The 14,602-nt window shown below is 30.4% G+C and overlaps 1 long non-coding RNA gene across 1 annotated transcript; it reads right to left on the minus strand.

The window, feature by feature from the left end:
* Positions 1 to 289: 289 nt before the first annotated feature.
* On the minus strand, positions 290 to 6,167 carry LOC135127439 (uncharacterized). Its single transcript, XR_010280230.1, has 4 exons — positions 5,594 to 6,167; positions 3,053 to 3,260; positions 2,624 to 2,956; positions 290 to 1,874 (listed from the first exon to the last, which is right to left on the minus strand). It is a non-coding gene; the product is annotated as an uncharacterized LOC135127439 (long non-coding RNA).
* Positions 6,168 to 14,602: the final 8,435 nt, after the last annotated feature.

Genomic DNA, 14,602 nt, shown 5'->3' on the forward strand with positions numbered 1-14,602 from the left:
CACAGAAGTACCTGACTTTTAATAGATAACTTAAATATTATAATAAAAGTTGCCTTTATAAATGTACCCTATACTGAATTTCAAAAAGAACCGAACAAACTTCTGCAGCTCACAATACACATAGTTTGGCACTATGCTATTTTGTAACTATGATATAAGCTCTATATCAAATATTTAACTCGGGAAAATTTACAATTTTCAAAGTTTGATACTGCAATAAAAAGCAATCACTGTCATAACATTTTATTTTTATTTTTTTTGTTTTTACTATATAACTACAATTTTTGTGAACCAGGGCGAAATGGGCCTACAACTAAAGAATATTAAGAAAATGATTAAGGTAAAAAATAAAATTAAAAAAAAAACTAACACTACGTACATATCTATCTCTACTGAATTCAATTGCACAATATTCTTTTTCTACTTTATTACAAAAAATTAAAGTAGAAGACAAAAAAAATATACTTAATTCCAAAAAACTAAAGGTACCTAAATAAATATTTCCAGTTAATTCGATACTGAATGCAACTATACAATGACCTACTTTTACGAACAGCTTGAAAAACTTTCTCAACTGAACGAACAATAGATATTAAAAAAAAACTATTAATGTAGAAAATAAAATATACCTAGGAATTCCAAAAAACCAAAGGTACATAAATACTTCCAATTATGAGAAATCGCTACGTTTGGTTCTTATGATATTGTCAATATATTTTCAGAATTTAATACCTCCCTTATTAACACATTTACTGTTACAAAAATTTAAATGTAACCTGTCCACAAGTTTCACTACATAATACGAGGAGAATTTTTTTAAAACAGTTTGTTATCTCATGTATTTTTTAAATTTTGTTGAAACTTTCACGTGTTTTAAAAAATCAATATCTCAATTATATATGGAAATTTTGGAACCCGGTTTTCACCGTTTTTTTCTTACCAAAGTTTAGAAATCGTACCAGACATATCGTCCACTTTTTTTGTTGGAACTGAGATACAGAAAAAGAAGCATCTAAAAGCTTCTACTACACAAGCTTATTTTGACTGTTTCATTTCCAACGTATTTGGTACGATGGAGTTTTATCAACTGAAAACAGTGTTGAACACAGTGTTCTGCAATTTCCATACTTAATTGAGATACTAATTTTGAAAGATACGTTAATGCATAAATTACATTAAAAAAAGGTGATGATTAAATTGTTTTTAAAAAAACTGACCTTGTGCTATGTAGAGAAAGTTGTGGATATGTTATATTTAAAATTTTACGACCATACGTCCATTAATATTGGAAATATTACCTTCTGAATATGTACTGAAAATCACATGTAAAAGACCTAGCAGCTGGCCTTAATTTGATAATGAATCAAATTAAACGGCGACTTAGTTTTAACAACAGTTTGAAAAACGTTCTCGACTGAAGAATATTAAAAATATATATAATCAAGGCACAAAATAAAAAACATACCCAGGAATTCCAAAAAAAAAGTTAAAGGAATTGAGGTTAATCATACTTTACAGGAACTAGTTTCGTTATACAGAAATTTAAAGTGGATATTTTTTTGTTTTCTATCAAGTTTTAAAAACTGTTTGCAATAGAGTAGTTTCTTACGTTAATTTTTGCCTTTTAGAGGGATTAGAAACTATTGCTTCAAGTTGTTTCGTTGACGGAATTCTTGGTTTTCCTCGAGAATTTCTTGGCTTTTTATGTGGTGTTTCTACTTGGGAATGTTCTAGTATCAGCATTGTAATAGACTCTGTTTCTTTACTTAATTTCTTGTCATTACTTGTTTTGTTGGTGTTCTGTATGCTTGTTTTTTTTTGTACCGTTTTCCTTGATCCTGCGACTACTACATCAAGAAGTGGTGATTTTTCCGCTAAATAATAAGATTCTATTAGAAACAATAACAATAACATCTCATATTATGTAGACACTTTTTTATATCGTTGACTGCGTAGATTTATTGTTACCTATTCCCCTAATACTTTTAGTAAATTACAATGACACGTAACATTTTTACTATGTCGCAAAAAATTGAAGCATTCACCATGTTCTACAGATTTCTCAGCATCAATACCAAGTGAGAAAACATGAACACGTTGAAAGATATAAATCAAAAGCATATTTTTTAATGCAAATACAAATTTACGAATAGGAAATATTTGAAATTGTAAAATCTGTTTTAACTTGGTGTAAAAAGTTTGTATGAAAAAAACTTTTCAGACTGCACATTTAAAGAGCCCTAATTCAAAATCACTGCCTCATAGAATATAAGAAATATGTTAACGAGACTCATTTTTGCGCTGTTAACTACCTAACTATTTGAAATATCAAGACACACTAAATAATAACATCGTTTGATTATTAATGTAGACCTAATTCGTTAATTTTTGAAACATGACATTCAAAATTTTTAGAGCTACTAAACTAATGGAACCTACAGCGAGACGACAACGAAATAAAGTTATAAAAACAGTGCCTACATGATACAACGATACAATTTCAATAACTTTCAATAAAAAATGCAAAAACCCAACCATAAAAAATAAAAAAAATTATAGCCTTACATGTTATCTAAATGTTTAAATCATCTGTTAGATCTTAAACTTCTGAGTCAATACTTACATAATAATTCTTTCGCTAATATGTCTTCGTCAAAATTCTGTAACATCTTTCAAATCATAATCCTCAGATTGAATATACCCTTGTAGTTCTAAAAATTTTCCACGAAATTTCTCCAAATCGGCAGCTTCACTATTAGGTACTTCCAGTTAGGGCAAGTTACGAAATTGTGTGTTTCTCGTATATGTGAGGTCCTAACAGTTATCTTTCGTTTTGGACTACATTGTCAACTGTACATTCGATCATCTACTTGTCGACGAAACGTCAATAATCTTCTTTCCATTCCGAATCTTTTTCTTGACAAACTTTTTGTACTTTGGGGTGGTATTCACGCATCTGAAATTACAAAATATATTTGTACTACGTATTTTTTATAAACATTTTATAAAGTATTGCAATATGTGATTACATATTTTAAAAATTTTATTTTACCTCTTTACATCTTTTAGGAATTCTTTCTTTCCTTGTTTTCTAGGTTTTAATTGAAGTCTTAATGATACTCTTGTCAAGGGTGGGCTTTCAGAAATCTCGTCGCTGCTACTCCTGCTGTAGTCCGTGGGTATATTATAACAATCATCCTCACTTAGCTTTCGATCGGCATAAGGACCACTTTGTTCATTCGGGATTGTGTATTTAGAAGCTGAAACAGTAATTTTTTTAAGAAAACCGATTAACTTACACTAACAAATATTATCAACAAAATTAATTATTCCAAGAGTGTTTCCTATTCACAATGTACAAAACAGTATGCTTTTACATCTACGACATGTTAGTCCATCCTTATATTTTGCTATAAATAGGTTTTTGAAAAAAAAAAGTTAAAACAATACAAAAAAATTGGTCTAAAGAGTTTAGACAGTACTTCTCTCGCTGTCGGAAACGTGACTGCATGCCTATTATGTTTTTTTTTGCATTAGATTGCAAAGCATTCGGTTTTGTAGTTCTTGATTAAATCAACAAAATAAATTTGCGCGCTCATTAAATTTTTTGAGTTAACCTGTATATCACCAGATCCAAAAAATATGAACGGAATGATAAATTACAAGAAGAGACTCATCGTATTTTGTACATTTTCGATAGGATAATTCGGCAAAATTTTGAGCTGACGTCATCAATTTTTTGGCAGGGATAAGCAAATATATTTTGACTAAAAATTTCTTATGCTCTTTATAACCTTAAAACATTTGCAAAACTTCAAAGCATTCGGTTCTGCAGTTCCTGATTAAATCAATAAAATCAATTCACGCATTCATTAATTTTTTTGGGTCATCCTGTATACGCAAATCCAAAAAATATAAATGGAATGATAAACCACAAGAAGAGACCCATCATATTTTGTACCTGATAGATAGGATTTATTCAGCAAAATTTTGGGGTGACGTCATCAATTTTTTGGAGGTGATAAGCAAACATATTTTTACTAAACATTTATTATGCTCTTTAGAACCTTAAAACATTTGCAAGATTTCAAAGCATTCGGTGTAGTTCCTGATTAAATCAATGAAATATATTTACCCATTCATAAATTTTTTGGGTCACCCAGTATATGCAAATCAAAAAAATATGAATGGAACAATAAATCGCAAGAGACCCATCATATTTTGTACATTTTAGATAGGATTTATTCAGCAAAATTTTGGGGTGACGTCATCAATTTTTTAGGGAGATGAGCAAATATATTTTGATCAAAAATTTACCATGCTTATGATAAATTTAAAACATTTCCACGATTTCAAAGCACTAGGTTTTATAGTTCCTGATTAAATCAATAAAATAAATATGCGGATTCATAAAATTTTTTGAGTTATCCTGTATATGCAAATCCAAAAAATATAAATCGAATGAGAAATTACAAGAAGAGACTCATCATGGTTTGTACATTTTAGATAGGATTGTTCGGCAAACTTTTGAGCTGACGTCATCAATTTTTTGGAGGGGAGAAGCAAATACATTTTGACTCAAAATTTTTTATGCTCTTTATAGCCTTAAAACATTGCAAAATTTCAAAGATCTTTATTATAACTTTCGGCGCTGCCACAAAAATAAAATTCGCAAAGTGGAATTTTATAATTTTTGGAAAAAACTGAATTATATTGTAATGTACATCTTGGGCCGATAAATTTCTGACTAAATAACCTTAGACCAATGTCGTCTACATTTTGAATTTTAATTCCAGATAAGTGAAAAAGTAAAATGGCCCAAAAAAATCGTGACCGTAAAGTGAACATTGAATTTAATTTTATTGAAAAAAATCCGATTTTGTTGAACCCTGGTACCTATCCAAATTGATACAACTTTGCAACAAACTTCATGACGTTAGCAGTGTTAGCACATAATTTTATTATGAAAAACTCACTTGAAACATACACCAAGTATCCTTCCTTACTCGCAATTTCAACAGTGCATACATTTCTTTTTACTTATAGGCGTTGTCATGAAAAAATAAAATTCGCAGAATCCAATTTCATAATAATAGGTGAGGAAAGTTCTGTCTAAATAATTTTTTACTATTTTTTAAAATTTACGCATGCGAAATAAAAAAATTGTGGAAATTGCTGAACAAAATTTTATAATTTATATAACAAACCATGTAACGAATTGCTTTTTGCCGTGTTAATCGTAATTTCAAAGAATGAAAGATTTCTTTACAAGATAAATTAGGAACTGGCAACTTTTACTGAATTTATTTTGCGAACTTTAAAATTGATGCTGTTTAAATTAACAGAAATGCATCTATCGATGTAAAATAATTGGAACGTGAATTCACCGTCCACTCTGCAACAAGTTCCATGAAAATAACGTCTGACTTAAATGTCTTTACATAAAGGGAGGCAGCGATTAATAAGCGTTTCCAATAAACATTGTCTTTCTGCCTCTATCATATCCTACATGCACCACTTACAGCCTCCCTTTTACAATTAGATGAAAACTTTGGATCATACCGTTACGTGCAAACATTAAAAATAAATTTACCTGGTCTTGGCCTCCTCTGATACCAACATTTTCTTCAGTCCTCGCCGATGCTCCTGGTAATTCTTATGCAGAAGAGGCTCAATGCGAATAAATCCTGAATGCTCTTTTTGTTCTTGAATAATTTTCATTTTTTCAATCAACATAACACGTGCCTGTTCCGTATTCATGTTGCACACACAACACATAAGAAGTTGAAAAACTTTACTGCACCACTGTACTTAACACAACTCAATTTAACGCAAATTAATTTGCCAATGACATCAATCGCAAATTATTGTCGGTGCAGCACCCGCTTAATCGACTTCGTTCGCACTCCTTCGCACTATCGCATTTTTTGTTATTCCTCCCGCGCTGTCTGTGCTTGATAGTGGCAACACAGCTGCACAGCTGGGAGTGTTACGCAATATTTTAAATAGAAACACTGCAGAAAAATGTATTGTTTAAAATAAAGGTTACCCATTTGATAAAAATTTCACGAGCGTCGGTGCTCGTAACTGCACTCTCGCCTCCTAAAACATTTTAGGGCAAAAGTAAATTTTTACGAACTATTATACTCGTAACTATAGCGTTTCAATATCACAATTTTCAACATGTCTCATTTCTCTTGCAACGCAGTAATTTTGTTGCATTGTTTGCTGAATAAGGAAACTCAAATAAATATGATAAGACAAATACATTCATGCCAACGCCTGAGTATTGTGTAACATAACATAATTGCTGTGTCATCGTTGGCTTTTATTTTTTAAAGGAAGTAAGGCATACCTATATACGATTGGTCAAAATTTCCAGAACGCCGTTATCTTTTTCGTATCAACTTTTTTTAGTAGGTGTGCTCTGAGGTGTCCCAAATAAAATCCAGGGCCTCATATCCTCAGAACGGAGAGAAATTGAAATTTGGTAAACGCTATTGTTTTAGTTTGAAAGTTTAATTCAGAACATTACAAATAAGACCACATACATAATTGGTTTTGGCGGGTGACGCAAATCTCAATTTTTTTAAATTGCAAGGTATATATTTTTGAAAGGATTTTAACAGACGATTCAATTGCGAATCCAATAATATAAATATATTATTTTATTTCTAATCGATAAAAAAATATTTCTAAATATGAAAAAACCCAAGACGAGTGAAATAAAGTACTATTTTGTTTCAAACTGTTTTGAAAAAGAGTTATTTACGCATATGATCGGAACTAATACAACACATATAAGTGTTTTATATCACTGCAATCTCTACTTTACTGTATATTAAAATCCGTAAAAAAATATAATATACGGTGCAATTTAAAAAAATAGGGATTTGTATAGTAAATTAAGCTTCCCCTTTGAAGTTAAAAACAACAGCGGTCACAGAATTTATTTATATTTGTTGTCAAGAAAAGATGTAAGGCACGTAGTTTCGTCTGAGACATCCTGTACATGATACAGTGTAAAACACTTATTTATGACATTTCAATTTTTTTGCACTTCCGGTTTACCGGGAAATAATCCAAAATTAATAATTTTTAAAAAACGAAGTAGAGAAAAATATTCAAGATATCATTAATAAATTCTTTATTTTGTACTACACGGAGTGTTAAAAAAAATCACACATAAGCGTGATGGCACGTTGTTGGAAATCCACTGAAGAACAAATTTTAGCAATACTAAACTTCAATATTAAAGAATTAACTTCATATTCTAATCAGTTTTAATGCACATTATCAATTCCGAGACTTTGGTTAATCCTGAATAATAAAAAAATGGTGCACAAAAAGCTGCACACAAGGCGTTGGACAGAGCTTCCCGCGCCCCTAAAGCACAATCCAACCTATCTGCCTTCTCGAAAAATTTAAAAAATAAATGATTTTCTTATGAAGACACCCTACAAATTAAAATAATCATTTGTATAGAGTGTTCAAGTGCTAATAAATACGCATGCTTTGCTTATGTTTCAGAGGAGTTGTTCATAACAAACTCTAGCCATGTGACCTCTATTCTAATAAATATAAACGCATTGATAAACTGCAAGTATAGACTCATAATGTTTTGCATATTTTAGATAGTTATGATTTATTCGGCAATGACGATGACCTCATCAATTTTACTTACGATACCTTTGAAACATTTGCAAGATTTCCGAGAATTCGTGTTTTGCAGTTTCATGGATAAGTTGTAAATTGTGAGAAAATTTTAATTTTTTCCAAAAATCTAGACGTTAAGGATAAAAATTCAAGACTGGTTCAGAAACCGCAAATTTAGAAGTAGGTTATTTTATAAAATTTGTCTGTCCGTCTGCTCTCTAGTTACGTCGATATATATATGACAAATAATCTGCGAAACTACTGAACTGATTTAAATAAATTTTGATATAAACTTTTATATGCATTTTTGGAATTTCGTGTAGATGACTAACAAAATTTGTCTAGTTATCTCAAAATTTTACAAATTAAATATTATTTAAATTTTGTAAAGTAACACATTTCTATATGTGCTTCAGGTTTATGAATCAGCTTTGATTTCTACTTCTCGGGTGTAAGCTAAGGAAGAGGATCCATTGGACGAATTGTTACTTTCATGTTTTCTCGACGTTTCATGATCCATAGAACCCGAAAAAAATGATCTCCCGTTGCCGTCTGTCCCTCTGTCGTTTATGTCGTTTTTTGTTCCACAGATAATCTCTGAAACTACTCGACCGATTGCTGTCAAATTTTGTATGTATATTAGGAATAGCATGTAGATTCTAGATAGTAAAACGCCAACCAAAATTTGACTCTCCATGTCCACCACCTATGCGATAACGTCATCTCCAAAATTTACAATACTGAAAGTTAGATTTTATAAAATCCACTTGTGGTTTATGAATCCCTGTTAAGTTTTCAGCCTATTCATAAAGATTAAAAAAAAATCAAAATTTAGTAACATTTTGCAAATTAACTTTGAAACTGCAAAACCCAATGGTTTGAAATCTTGCAAACTTTTTAAGGTTGTCACGAGCATGTTAATCATAATTTATCCGTATATCTCCAACAAAACGAATGAAGACATCATCTTAAAATTTTATCATATTATAAATGTATAAATATTTTTTAGGATTACTTATAGAGGATAACTCAAAAAAAATTATGAATTAGGCAATGTATTTTATTGATACGCATAGCATACCCCTTTCCATGTATTTTAACAGTCGATACCTATTTCTTTTTAACTAAGGGAAAGTTTGTCTAGGTAACTTTACACAAACGTTAGGATTTTTTACCATATACCATACATTAGCAGTGTGGACGAACGTTGTACTTTAAAATGATGTACGATTTTCTATTCAGTATTCATTTATTTTAATTCTTAAATGTGAAAAGAAACACCATGGTTTGTAAATTCTGAACATTGTACTTATAAAAGACGGACGCATAACTTTGTAACTTGTGAACGCCGTGCCAATGGCATAATAACTTATTAGCGAAGGCTCAAAAAAATTAACGAATGAAGCAATTTATATATTTTACTGGTCAAATCAAGAACGTTCACGCCATCTCCTCAAAATTTTGTTATTAATAAAATAAATACAAAAAAATAAATATTAGATACATTAAATCAAAAACTGCAAAGCCGAATGCTTTGAAACCTTAGGTTTGAAAATATACATACATATAAGTTTCTACACAGGAAGTGACTAAGCTTGCGCTCCTTGATACCTCATTAGTAGAGTCCGGAATTTTATACACGAAATTTTGCCAAAATATGTGTATATATGTGCAGAAAAAATAAGAAAATATGTTTTAATTTTACGAAAATATGAAAATTTTTTATAAAAATATGCATACATTTTGTACTTTTTTTTATTGAGCATACAATAAACTTCTAGTGTATCCATAAGTCTTATAGGTTTAATTTAAAACAATATCGTGCCATATTTTAAAAACTTTATTTTACAAAAAAAAATATTTGTAAAAAAAACGGGTACAATGATACATCAAAAAACACTTAAATGTCGGCATTAATATTATAACTTATAACTTGCAACTATATGTTATTCAATGTTTTCAATTAAAAAATTACGTTACCTATCAGACAAAATTTGTTTATAGGTAAAGAAACTCCTGTCTACATCCACTGATGTAATGGGTGCAAACAAGAGCGCTAATTAAATTTCGTGCTGTTAACCTCAATACTAGAACCTCCATTATGTATTTTAGCTACCTTTGATAACAAAATATAACCTTGATTCTTTTCTAGTACTTCCTTAAACTTTTTATTTATAAGTTGTCCTACATTTCCCTTTACTTTTTTAATGCTAAGTTAGAACGCTGTAAGAAAAAGTTAAACGTAGTAGTTGCTAAGATAATACTGATTTTGACAAACGTGATCCTTCTAATAAAATAGAAGGTAGGTGGCCGGGCTAAAATAAGATCGATTATAGCAAATGACACAGCCTCTAAAAAAGAGAGGGTGGGCGGCCGGGGCTAATACCTGCTAAGATAAAACTGATTTTGGCAGATGAGATACCTCTAAGAACAGAGAGGGCGGGTGAGCGGGGCTAGTACCTGCTAAAATAAGACGGATTTTGGCAAATGACATGCCCTCTAATAAAAGAGAGGGTGGGTGGGCGGGGCTAGTTCCTTTTAAAATATATGTATATCTGAGAATTGTTTGGGATTTTTTAAGCAACTTTTTTAAAAACTCAATTTTTCAATACACCCCATTTTGAAATTTTCGATTGTTTTTGACAATTTTCGAGATTTAACCAAAGACATTATCTTGTATATAGATTTCGACCTTTAGAAGTTAAAAGCGCCGACACTTGCAATAAAAAGTTCGCGTTATGCTTCGAAAATCTAAAAATTGGCAGAATATGTGAAAATATGCAAAAGATACGAAAATATGTGAAAAGTATTGATACATGCAAAATATGCAAAATTTAATATGCGTCAATCAATTCCTATTAACCGAATTGGCCTAGATCCGAAAGCATTTAGGTGTAGTATGAACAGTCATCATTATGCAAATCTCATAAATTTCGGACTCTACTCATTAGTTATCAGTTATCAGAAGCTACAGGGAAGTTGTACGGTTTTTTGAGGACCATACACGCAAATTACTTTCACCTACACAGAGTGTTCTATTTTTCAGGAGCAACAGACAAATTAGTATTTTCAAATGGTGCATCCTATATATTTTTAGATATTCTAATTTATCTCATTTTAGACTTTGTATCCACAATCTATTTAAAATTCCATTGCTACGTTGGCAGGTTATTTCAGTTTTCTTGAAATTTTTTAGCCGTGACAAAAACGCAATAGGGTTCTTTCTAAAATCTGCGATTAAATATTTTGTGGAGACATAAAAAAGGTACACTCTTTGTTGTGGTATATACTAAAATTACATCTTCTCATATAGAGTATTTGTAAAAGATTTTTTAATTATTAGATCTTTAAATATTTATATTTGAGTTTCCTCAGGACACCCCGTATTTTATTACTGCATATTATCATTCTGTTTCTGTTTTCTCAAATATTTTCTGTATTAACTAATTTTTGCGATGTTTTACTTTTTAAAAGACACACTGACACATCGAAGGAACGAACAAAAAATAGTGTCAGATACGATAATAAAATACAGGTATTATCTAGATATCGATATTTGAATATTATGAAGTTTTAGATATGTTTTATAAATACTCCGCATACTAAAATCGTATCTAATAAATGCCATAATAAAGCGCATACATTTGTTTATCTCTGCATAAAATATTGCAACGTAACTCGTAACATTAGATTACATTGAGATTTTTTTAAACCTTGCTTTGCCAAACAATGGCGTTGGAATAACGCAACGTCGCGTCAGAATTTCAAAAATAAACATTGGTTGTAAAACCTAGACGCGGGCTAATGAGAATATTTAAAAGTATATATGTACCTATTCTGTTGAAAAAATCAAGTAATGTGCTATGCCTCAAAAATGTCCTACTGTGTACATTCGAAATCAATAATGTATGCTTCCTAAAGAACCGTATAACTTTGGCTTTTACGTATTTTCTATGTCAAATAATTAACGCGATATCAAGGACCGCCCACTTAATGAGTCATCCTGTATACAGAATACGCAAATTGAACGGACCGATTCTTATGTCTAGCACAACACTTGTCAGAAATAAAGATAACATATGCAGCCGTGCTGATTTTTGTCTCGGTTAAAATTACAAGTGTTTCCTTTTTATCACGCATAGTCAGCGGCGTTCGTTGAATTGCAGACTTACCCAGCGTTTCCCATTTTCGTGGACCAAATGAGTGCGTTTTCATGTTGGTAATTCCTTGAATTTTGAAAATAATTCATATCGACACTGCTAATAAGTGGATGATCGAAAATAAATAATTTCGTTTTTTAGGGTTCAGCTTGTTTTAAATTATGAGGGTTATGTACCTTAAAAAAAATCGCAAAATTAAATTTTACAATTTTTAGAAGAAGCTGTATTGGTTCCCCTGTACTTCATGAGTTCTATCGAAATAATTTTAGACCAATTTTTTTAGTAGGTGTCCATAAGAGTGTCCTAGATAAAACTCTACGACCTTATATTCTGAGAATGGATACAGATATTTTGGGTCGGAAAAGAAACCTTAATTTAGCACAATGAAAATACGACGCATTTATTATATATTATATATCTAGATGTTTGGTGTTTATTTTATTCATAGTCGACAAAAAAATATTTTTTAAATATGAACCAATTGAAGTTGTGTTAAATAAAGTATTACCTACTCTCTTTCGAAATGTTCCAAAAAGGGTTATTTAAATATATAAATGAAACTACATATTACAACATATAGAACTTATATAAGTGTTTTTTTTTCTTATAACCCTGTGATCACTATTTAACTCTCTATCAAAATCTTTAAAAAAATATAATGTACGATGCAATTTAAAAAAATATCGGTTTGTGGTGTGCGTCATATCTGGAATGTACTAATTGAAGCTTCCCCTTTCAAATTAAAAACAACAGCGTTCATAGAATTTCAATATTTATATCCGTGCTCAATTTAAGATGTAAGACATGCAGTTTAGTTTGGGACTGCCTGTATATGGTACAGTATAGAAAACTTGTTTATCCCATTTAAATTGTTTTTGTATAGTGGCTCAGATACTACAAGGTTTTATGGGTGTTGTAAAATTAGGGTATTGTGAAGACGACGATGGAGTAGATAGAGTAATGCAAACCCACAGTTGTAAATTGTGTAAGTGTTGGTTTAATGTACCAAAAATATTTAAGCGGATTACTCATCAGCAGTAGATACTTGATGGCAAGATATTGAAGCAAATCCCTGATTTATGTCTTTAGGATTGAACCAGTAACCAGCCGCACAGAAGGATTTATAACATCCCATTATTAAGCTAAGTGGGGCCATATAACCTTGTAGTATCTGAGCCACTATAATTCCGATTAGCAAGAAATGATCCAAACTTAATATTTTTAAAAAACGAAGTGGAGAAAAATATTCAAGATATAATTAATATATTTTTTATATTGTACTATACAGAGTAACTAAAAAATCACGCATAAGCTCGAAGGTATGTTGTTGATAAATCACTGAAGAGCAAACCGTCAACAAAAAACCGTGAATAGAAGTTTTAAAAATATTAAACTTCTAGTTTGAAGAATTAACTTCGTTATTCTGATCGTTTTTTCCTGTCTTAATATGCAAATAAATATTTAGTTTATTAATAAATACATGATAATTTAACTTCAATCCACCAATTCAATTTTTACAGTTGTCAAATATGATTGTAAGCCATTTTTAACACTTTAGGATGTTCTATTAAATCATATCACAAATATGTACGAAGTTATTTTAAAATTTTACGTTTAATATTTTGCTTTTGGTTCAAGGAGTTTTTAGATTGTTTTTTTTTTCGAGTCCTTCAGTGGTTTGTTAAAAATGCCTTAAAGCGTTAAACAGAACTTCCCTCGTCTCTAAAGTACCTACAATGCAACAAATCTAGCTTCTAGAAAAAACTAAAATTTGTTTTTCTGAATTTTATTTTTCTTATGATAATCCTGCAAACTAAAATAAATATATGTGTAGACTGTTCAACTACAGGCAAACAAGCATACTATGCGTATGTTTCAAAAGATTTTTTTATAACAAAATGTTGGGATAACGTCTTCACCTTTTCAGAAAGGGCACATAAATCAATTTGTATATGTACAATGTATTTTTGATAATAGCAGAATTGCATTCTCAAATTTTTGAGAAAACGATGTGAACTGTTCTTAATTTGAGCAAAAAATGATGTGCGTGGTTTATTCATTTTCTCGAGTCACTGCGTTGCACCGCACCTCGCTCTAATATTGAATAAAAGCGTAACGTTCATAATTTGCGAAGTACAGCGTCCGTCGTCTATACAGTAAAATGTGCAGAATTTATAAAGGATACAGTTTGTCCATTTATCACGCGTAAAAATTATCTTAAAGTTATCTAGCAATTCTCGATGTTGAAGCTCAATAAAAATTTATTTCATAATTTTTCGTTCCAATTTAAATCTATATACAACACCATCACAAAGTTACTTTTTTCCATGAATGTAAGGGAAACTAATTACGTCATTTTTCAAATAACAGACAAGTTTAGATGGTGGAAAAATGCAGATCTGAATGGGTTCATATATGTTTATACACTAAGCGCGCGCTCCTCAATTACTATTAATTATTATTATTAGAAACAAAAGAAGTCAAAGACGAAAATTGTGCTGTTCTTTAAAGTATATGCACTTAAATTATTTTCAACTATACAAATTATTCTATTTTTATGGAGTAACAAAACTTATTTGTTTCACTTAGAATATGTCACATGTCTTTATAAATTCTGATTGACCTCTTCTTAAAGCTTATAACCATAGTTTAGTTTTGGAATTTCGATGCCACGTTGCTACGTCATTCCAAATTTTTTGAAATGTTTAGTAATGGAAGAGCTCACAAAAAAAATGTAATAGGATGATTTTTAAAATCTGTGTTAAAATATTTTTTGAAAAGAAGGT

The sequence above is a fragment of the Zophobas morio genome, unplaced genomic scaffold (assembly GCF_036711695.1).
Source record: "Zophobas morio isolate AGI-343-1 ecotype UQ-CSIRO unplaced genomic scaffold, CSIRO_AGI_Zmor_V1 ptg000011l, whole genome shotgun sequence".
Taxonomy (NCBI): Eukaryota; Metazoa; Arthropoda; class Insecta; order Coleoptera; family Tenebrionidae; genus Zophobas; species Zophobas morio.